This window comes from Salvelinus alpinus, chromosome 28 (assembly GCF_045679555.1).
Source record: "Salvelinus alpinus chromosome 28, SLU_Salpinus.1, whole genome shotgun sequence".
NCBI classification, from domain to species: Eukaryota; Metazoa; Chordata; class Actinopteri; order Salmoniformes; family Salmonidae; genus Salvelinus; species Salvelinus alpinus.
This window is the reverse complement of record NC_092113.1, coordinates 19,166,668-19,176,385: the sequence shown is the minus strand read 5'-3', so window position 1 is coordinate 19,176,385 and position 9,718 is coordinate 19,166,668. Positions and strand designations below refer to the sequence as shown.

At 43.2% G+C, this 9,718-nt stretch overlaps 1 protein-coding gene across 1 annotated transcript in view; it reads left to right on the top strand.

The window, feature by feature from the left end:
- Nucleotides 1–9,718, top strand: part of LOC139557339 (anoctamin-7-like) — a 262,338-nt gene that overhangs the window by 139,427 nt on the left and 113,193 nt on the right. The window lies entirely within an intron of this gene.

Here is a 9,718-nt window from a genome sequence, read left to right as displayed (position 1 = left end):
CATCAAGCCCTAATCCCTGGGCTGGGCTGGCTGGCTGGCTGTCTAGTTGGCTGGGCTGGGCTGACTAGTGGGCAAGGCAGCCACTGTGGTCCTGGTGTAATTGACTGGATTAGCTTTAACAATACAAACAATGCCAGATTCAGATCCTGTTTCAGGGGAGCGGGCGTGGCACAGATTGCCATGAAGCAGGCGAGAGGAGAGGTGATTGTTCAAATCGGCAGGCCACAGATATACACGGAGTGTACAACAGTTAAGGCTGCTGAGGGGAGGACGGCTCATAATAATGGCCAGAATGGAGTGAATGGAATGGTATCAAACACATTCATGTTTGATCTGTGTTTGATACCATTCCATTCACTCCATTCCAGCCATTATTATGAGCCGTCCTCCCCTCAGCAGCCTCCACTGGTGTACAAAACATTAGGAACACTTTCCTATTATTGAGTTGCACCCCTCTTTTGCCCTCAGAAAAGCCTAAATTCGCCGGGAGATGGACTCTACAAGGTGTCGAAAGCATTCAATAGGGTTGCTGGCCCATGTTGACTCCAATGCTTCCCACAGTTGTGTCAAGTTGGCTGGATGTCGTTTGGATGGTGGACCATTCTTAATACACACGGGAAACTGTTGAGCGTGAAAAACCTTTTGACACACTCCAACCAGTGCGTCTGGCACTAAATTACTCCGTTCAAAGGCACTTAAATCTTTAGTCTTGCCTATTCCCTTTCCCTTTTCCCTTCATCCTCTGAATGGCACATATACACAATCCATACCTCAATTGTCTCAAGGCTTAAAAATCCTTCTTTAACCTGTCTCCTCCCCTTCGTCTATACTGATTGAAGTGGATTTAACAGGTGAAATCAATAAGGGATCATAGCGGTCACCTGACTTCACCTGGTCAGTCTATGTCATGGAAAGAGCAGGTGTTTTGAGTTGAATTATGCAGAATCCATCTAGTTTGAACATAAAAAAAAAAAAATACTAGGCAAGTCAGTTAAGAACAAATTCTTATTTTCAATGACAGCAGGTTAACTGCCTTGTTCACGGGCAGAACAACAGACTTTTACCTTGTCAGCTCGGGGATTTGAACTTGCAACCTTGCGGTTACAACTCTAACACTAACCACTAGGCTACCTGCCGCCACTGAACATGATATCAGTTGGAAACACAACCCGTCATAGAGTAGCAGTGGCCTTACATTTAACATTACATTTTAGTTAGCAGAGCGGCTTACAGGCAGTGTATTCAACTAATATTAATAAAAACAACCACATACAGTGGTTGTGAGAGTGGAATAACTACTCAGGGAAGACTACGATATGTGTTTATTTTTCTGCATTTAGCAGACATGGGTAACAACTATGGGTGCACGAAAGCACCTAAGTGTTCAAGCACACAGAAAAAATGCCTTGTGAAGGCATGTTTCCTTCCAAGAAATACATATTAGGTTTTCTGCTTCTCTCTAAAGTTGTTCCTGAGTGAAGTTAGCCTTTTTCAAAGGGATTGGTGAGTAAATTGCCCTGGTCTGAAAGGTTTGCTTTGTTTAGCATTTTCATTTGCATTCCAAATTAGGTTTAGAGTGAGGAGCTGGGGCACAACCTGAGTTCATTTGAGTACTGATGGGTATCAGGCTGGCCTGTCACGCGAGGGAGGATGTAAAGACATCCATCAACACTGTCCAGCGTTAACTACAGCTTCACACGCACCAAACACACACTCACCCACAGACGCACACACGCACGCACGCACACACACACATAAAACACACAGCAAACACACAGCACCACAATTCTGCTCAATGGGCTAGTGCTCATGCCGTCATAGAGTGTGTGTGTTTTTGTATTACTTTGCATTTATGCCCTGTTGTACTGACTTTTCCATTGTGTTTATCCAATTGTATCCACTTCTTATTGTCTGATTAGTCGTTGTTGATTTTGTGAGGTCATTCATTTAAAATGTTATATCATGTGGTCAGTTTGTCTGTTTGTGGACTTTTAAGACCCCTCCTCCCAAATAGATCCCTGTAACCTTACGCCACTGGACACTAGTTAGACATTAGGTCAGCCCTATAGACAGTCTGTGAGTTTTTGTCATCACTCATGTTTTACAATTTCACCTAGCTACCTACATGATTTTCCCCCTCTTACATCGTAAGTCAAGTCATAGTTTTGTCATTACTCGTCAGTACTTGTCCTCCATTAGGCCAATATGCTGAATCTGTTTGTTTTGTTTTATCCACCTGTCTTCCTTTTGTCCTTCCGCTCAGTGACTGTGGGATAATTACAGAGATTGACATTGTTTTACAGGAAATTAAAGGACTTAGCACAGGTGTGATGCTGAAAGAGCTCTCATTATCATGATCAGTGCTGAACCATTGATTTCTATGAAGTTTCTCACCAATTACCTCCTTGTCTTTGCACTACTCAAGAGTTCAGCTACCTCTGAGTTGACCAGAGATGAGCTATGAGTGGGAATGAATGACTAGGCCTACTACATAGATACATTACATGTGACAGAGTACCTTAACTCGCTGTAACTCCATATTGTGATGTGTTCCTATATGAAAGAGGTTTAGAAGTGATATGAGAGGAGTTGTGTGTGTGTGGAGCATTCACCTGGGGACTGCCACACACAAGCAGTCTAGCTACCACAGCCTTGCTCCAACTTGCTGCCATATACCACCAGGTAATTGGGCCCCAAGGATTGTGTGGGGGCAGGGTGTGTGTGTGTGTGTGTGTGTGTCTCGGTCTCGGAGAGCCATCCCATAAGCCCCAATGGGGTTGTTGCCATAGGGACACAGGGAAAGGGGAGTCAGACATACCAATTATTAAAGCACCTTTATTCCACAACACATCTGTTAGGCCAGCCCAGTGGTTTAATTTACTCAACACAATCAATAGTCCTCACCAGTGGAGAAAAAGCACTTTCATGTGATCTTCAAGGCCTAAAGCTGAGAAGTTTTATAATGCACAAAATCCACTATGATGTTCGGCCTTAAAAAGGATAGCATACAATGCTGGAAGTCACTTACTGGGCATTAGTCTCAAATGTAGGGCCTTAAAGTGACATTATTTCTTGGGAATGCAACAACCCTAATGGAAATGTATTGCATTAGTTAGCAGTGCATTCAAATGCATGGACACCAACACAATTATTTTATGTGATTATTTTTATTCAACCTTTACTTATACAGATTGTAATCTCTTTTACAAGAGAGACCTGTTCATAAAGATCAAATTACAAACCCCACTACATTTTCAATCTTAATTTCTCATTTTGAGTTTTCCCCTATGTAAAGCACTTTGAACATAAGAAAAAAATGCTTTTACAATCGATTGCTCATTATTATTATTATTATTTTGGACATTATGATCATTAATCTCTTTATATTTGAGCGAAGCCATCACATTCTCATCTGCACACATTAACCCATGAAAGGCCCTGCTAGGTCTGACCGCCACAGCCCATCAAACACACCTGGCCAGTGGCTGCTCAGGGTCAAGTTTCAGTAATGAGGGGAAAGCCATGTGCGTGGCCCTGTGGAGTTTGTTTAGGAGATGAGGCTAAATGTTGACCTCCAGGTCTCCTTTTTCATTGTACTCCTGGTATAGAGCATGGTTGTTTGCATCGCCTGCTTCTCGGGCACATTGGGTATTGTGTCGTTTTGAAGAGGTTTGTGTGCTCTGGACACAACATATGGACTATTGCAGCGCACCGTCTTCAAACACACCTGTCTGTCTCTCCCATTCGAGAATCCTCTCCATTGTTTCTCACAGAATACCAAAGCCAGTTATGAATTGTTCACACTAGAACAGTACATGCACATACATGACCAAATCATCTTAAAAGGGAATGGAAACACTTCAGGAAGTAAAGCTGAGCAAAAATATGTATTCTGTCAGTTCTCAGACCTATATGAGGAGAACGACACTATAGACATGTCATCTGTGCACTAGGCAGTCAATAGCTGCCCCCATGGTGACAAGGATAGGGAGGGGCTGGAGAGACTAGACAACATGCTTCTGAGGCTGCAAACAGTGTTGAGGAACAATCACACCCTCACCGGAAACATACATAGATATATACTGATTATACCAAACATTAGAAACACCTTCCTAATATTGAGTTGCACCCCTCTTTTGCTCTCAGAACAGCCTCAATTCATCGGGACATAGACTCTACAAGGTGTCGGAAGCGTTCTACAGGGATGCTGGCCCATGTTGACTCCAATGCTTCCCACAGTTGTGTCAAGTTGGCTGGATATCTTTTGTGTGGTGGACCATTCTTGACACACATGGGAAACTGTTGAATGTGAAAACCCCAGCATCGTTGCAGTTCTTGACACAAACCGATGCGCCTGGCACATACTTCCATACCCCGTTCAAAGACACTTAAATATTTTGTCTTGCCCATTCACCCTCTGAATGGCATACATACACAATCCATGTCTCAATTCTCTCAAGACTTAAAAATCCTTCTTTAATCTGTCTCCTCCCCTTCATCTACTCTGAGGTGGATTTAACAAGTGACATCAATAAGGGATCATGGCTTTCACCTGAATTCACCTGGTCAGTCTATGTCATGGAAAGAGCAGGTGTTCTTAAAGGTACTAGTAAAGGGACTCCTAGTATTCACCCAGTAGCTCAGATTTTCACTGGTAATTTCCCCTTTCTTGCCTGCTTTTAATTTGGTCTGACTCTTCTTGTATTAGGCTACAGGCCTAGTGAATGTCTGTAAGAAGACATTTAAGTTGTAAAAGCCAATTATTGTTATTAAATCCCTTATTCTTATAATATTTTATAATTCCAGTTCAATTTTGATGACAATATCCATGAGAGGAATGTTGTATATAATGTTATGGTTATTACATTTACACGTTAGTCCATTAGCAGACGCTCTTATTCAGAGCAACTTACAGGAGTAATTATGATAGTATGATACCATCGGTCCTATTAGCCAACGTACAATCATTGGATAATAAAATAGACAAACTACAAGCACATATATCCTACGAACGGGACATTAAAAACAGTAATATCTTATGTTTCACCGAGTCGTGGCTGAACGATGACATGAATAACATACAGCTGGCGGGTTATACACTGTATCGGCAGGATAGAACAGTAGCCTCTGGTAAGACAAGGGGTAGCGGTCTGGGTATATTTGTAAACAACAGCTGGTGCACGATATCGAAGGATGTCTTGAGGTTTTGCTCCCCTGAGTTAGAGTATCTCATGATAAGCTGTAGACCACACTATTTACCAAGAGAGTTTCATCTATATTCTTCGTAGCTGTCTATTTACCACCACAAACGGATGCTATCACTAAGACCACACTCAATGAGGTGTATACGGCCATAAGCAAACAGGAAAACACTCATCCAGAGGCGTCGCTCCTAGTGGCCGGGGACTTTAATGCAGGGAAACTTATATCCGTTTGACCTAATATCTACCAGCATGTTAAATGTGCAGCCCGAGGGAAAAAAACTCCAGACCACCTTTACTCCACACACAGAGACACATACAAAGCTCTTCCTCGCCCACCATTTGGCAAATCTGACCATAATTCTTACAAGCAAAACTAAAGCAGGAAGCACCAGTGACTCAGTCAATAAAAAAGTGGTCAGATGAAGCAGATGCTAAGCTACAGGACTGTTTTGCTAGCACAGACTGGAATATGTTCCGCGATTCTTCTGACGGCATTGAGGAGTACACCACATCAGTCACTGGCTTCATCAATAAGTGCAGTGACAAACCATCAAACAGGCAAAGCGTCAATACAGGACTAAGATCGAATCATACTACACCGGCTCCGAAGCTCGTCGGATGTGGCAGGGCTTGCAAACTATTACAGACTACAAAGCGAAGCACAGCCGCGAGCTGCCCAGTGACACGAGCCTACCAGATTAACTAAATTACTACCACGCTCACTCGAGGCAAGTAACACTGAAACAAGGACGAGAGCTGATCCGGACAACTGTGTGATCACACTCTCTGTAGCCGATGTGAGTAAGACCTATAAACAGGTCAACATTCACAAGGCCACAGGGCCAGACGGATTACCAGGATGTGTGCTCCGAGCATGCGCTAACCAACTGGCAAGTGTCTTCAATGACATTTTCAACCTCTCTCTGTCTGAGTCTGTAATACCAACATGTTTCAAGCAGACCACCATAGTCCCTGTGCCCAAGAACACTAAAGTAACCTGCCTAAATGACTACTGACCCGTAGCACTCACGTCTGTAGTCATGAAATGCTTTGAAAGGCTGGTCATGGCTTACATCAACACCATTATCTCAGAAAACCTAGACCCACCTAATTTGCATACCGCCCCAACAGATCCACAGATGATGCAATCTCTATTGCACTCCACACTGCTCTTTCCCACCTGGAAAAAAGGAACACCTATGTGAGAATGCTATTCATCGACTACCACTCAGTGTTCAACACCATAGTGCCCTCAAAACTCATCACTAAGCTAAGGACTCTGGGACTAAACACCTCCCTCTGCAACTGGATCCTGGACTTCCTGGTGGGCCACCCCCAGGTGCTAAGGGTAGGTAACAACACATCCGCCACACTGATCCTCAACACGGGAGCACCTCAAGGGTGCGTGCTCAGCCCGCTCCTGTACTCCCTGTTCACTCATGACTGCATGGCCAGACACGACTCCAACACCATCATTAAGTTTGCTAATGACACAACAGTGGTAGGCCTGATCACCGACAACGATGAGACAGGCTATAGGGGGGGATGTCAGAGAACTGGTCGTGTGGTGCCAGGAAAACAACCTCTCCCTCAACGTGATCAAGACAAAAGGAGATGATTGTGGACTACAGGAAAAAGAGGACCGAGCATGCCCCCATTCTCATCGACGGGGCTGTAGTGGAGCAGGTTGAGAGCTTCAAGTTCCTTGGTTGTCATATCACAAACAAACTATCATGGTCCAAGCACACCAAGACAGTTGTCAAGGGGGCACGACAAAACCTATTACCCCTCAGGAGACTGAAAAGATTTGGCATGGGTCCTTAGATCCTCAATAAGTTCTAAAGCTGCACCATCGAAAGCATACTGACTGGTTGCATCACTGCCTGGTATGGCAACTGCTCGGCCTCCGACCGCAGGGCACAGAGGGTAATGCCTACGGCCCAGTACATCACTTGGGCCAAAGTTCCTGCCATCCAGGACCTCTATACCAGGCGGTGTCAAAGGAAGGCCATAAAAATTATAAAAAACTCTAGCCACCCTAGTCATAGACTGTTCTCTCTGCTACGGCACGGCAAGCGGTATCGGGGTGCCAAGTCTAAGTCCAAAAGGCCTCTTAACAGCTTCTACCTCCAAGCCATAAGACTCCTGAACAGCTAATCAAATGGCTACCCAGACTGTTAGCATTTCCCCCCCTCTTATACGCTGCTGCTACTCTCTGTTTATTATCTATAAATAGTCACTTTAACTCTACCTACATGTACAGTTGAAGTCGGAAGTTTACATACACCTTAGCCAAATACATTTAATGTAACGGCTGTCGTAGTCGTTCTCCTCCTCAGACGAGGAGGAGCATGGATCGGACCAAGATGCAGAGTAGTTAGTGTTCATATTTTAATGAAAAATCAACAAAACACTTCAAAATACAAAACCAACAAACGTGACAAACCCGAAACAGTCCTGTGTGGCCCAAACACAGTCATAGGAACAAACACCCACAAACACAAGTGAAACCCAGGCTGCCTAAGTATGATTCTCAATCAGGGACAAGGATTGACAACTGTCTCTGATTGAGAATCATACCAGGCCGAACATCAAATCCCAACATAGAAAATCAACCATAGACCAACCCACCCAACTCACGCCCTGACCAACTAAAATAAATACAAGACAAAGGAAAACAGGTCAGGAACGTGACATTTAAACTCAGTTTTTCACAATTCCTGACATTTAATCCTAGTAAAAATTCCCTGTCTTACGTCAGTTAGGATCACCACTTCCTTTTAAGAATGTGACATGTCAGAAAAATAGTTGCGAGAGAATGATTTATTTCAGCTTTTATTTCTTTCACCACATTCCCAGTGGGTCAGAAGTTTATACACCCAATTAGTATTTGGTAGCATTGCCTTTACATTGTTTAACTTGGGTCAAACATTTTGGGTAGCATTCCACAAGCTTCCCACAATAAGTTGGGTGAATTTTGTCCCATTCCTTCTGACAGAGCTGGTGTAAGTAACTGAGTTAGGTTTGTAGGCCTCCTTGCTCGCACACGCTTTCTCAGTTCTGCCCACACATTTTCTATAGGATTGAGGTCAGGGCTTTGTGATGGCCACTCCAATACCTTGACTTTGTTGTCCTTAAAACTTCTTATGGTTGCAGTTCCGTTAACGGGATCGATATGACAACAGCCAGTCGAAGTGCAGGGCGCCAAATTCAAAAAACAGAAATCTCATAATTAAAATTCCTCAGACATTCATGTGTCTTATATCATTTTAAAGGTAATCTTGTTGTTAATCCCACCAAAGTGTCCGATTTCAAATAGGCTTTTCAGCGAAAGCACTACAAACGATTATGTTAGGTCACCACAAAACCACAATAATCACAGCCATTTTTTCCAGCTAAAGATAGCTTCACAAAAACCAGAATAGAGATAAAATGAATCACTAACCTTCGATTATTTTCATCAGATGACACTCATAGGACTTCATGTTACACAATACATGCATTTTTTGTTGTTGATTAAATTCATATTTATATAAAAAAATCTGAGTTTACATTGAGGCGTTAGATTCACTAGTTGCAAAAACATCAAGTGACCTTGCATAGCCACATCGTTTCAACAGAAATACTCATCATAAATATAGATGATAATACAAGTTATACACATGGAATTATAGATATACCTCTCCTTAATGCAACCGCTGTGTCAGATTTCCTACAGCTAAGCACCCCCACAACATGATGCTGCCACTCCCGTGCTTCACAGTTGGGATGGTGTTCTTCGGCTTGCAAGCCTCCCCCTTTTTCCTCCAAACATAACAATGGTCATTATGGCCAAACAGTTCTATTTTTGTTTCATCAGACCAGAGGACATTTCTCCAAAAAGTACGATCTTTGTCCCCATGTGCAGTTGCAAACCGTAGTCTGGCTTTTGTATGGCAGTTTTGGAGCAGTGGCTTCTTCCTTTTTGAGCAGCCTTTCAGGTTATGTCGATATAGGACTCGTTTTACTGTGGATATACATACTTTTGTACCTGTTTCCTCCAGCATCTTCACAAGGTCCTTTGCTGTTGTTCTGGTATTGATTTGCACTTTTCGCACCAAAGTAGGTTAATCTCTAGGAGACAGAACGCGTCTCCTCCCTGAGCGGTATGACGGCTGCGTGGTCCCATGGTGTTTATTCTTGCGTACTATTGTTTGTACAGATGAACGTGGTAACTTCAGGCGTTTGGAAATTGCTCCCAAGCATGAACCAGACTTGTGGAGGTCTGCTACTTTTTTTTCTGAGGTCTTGGCTGATTTCTTTTGATTTTCCCATGCTGTCAAGCAAAGAGACACTGAGTTTGAAGGTAGGCCTTGAAATACATCCACAGGTACACCTCCAGTTGACTCAAATGATGTCAATTAGCCTATCAGAAGCTTCTAAAGCCATGACATCATTTTCTGGAATTTTCCAAGCTTTTTAAAGCCACAGTCAACTTCGTGTATGTAAACTTCTGACCCACTGGAATTGCCATA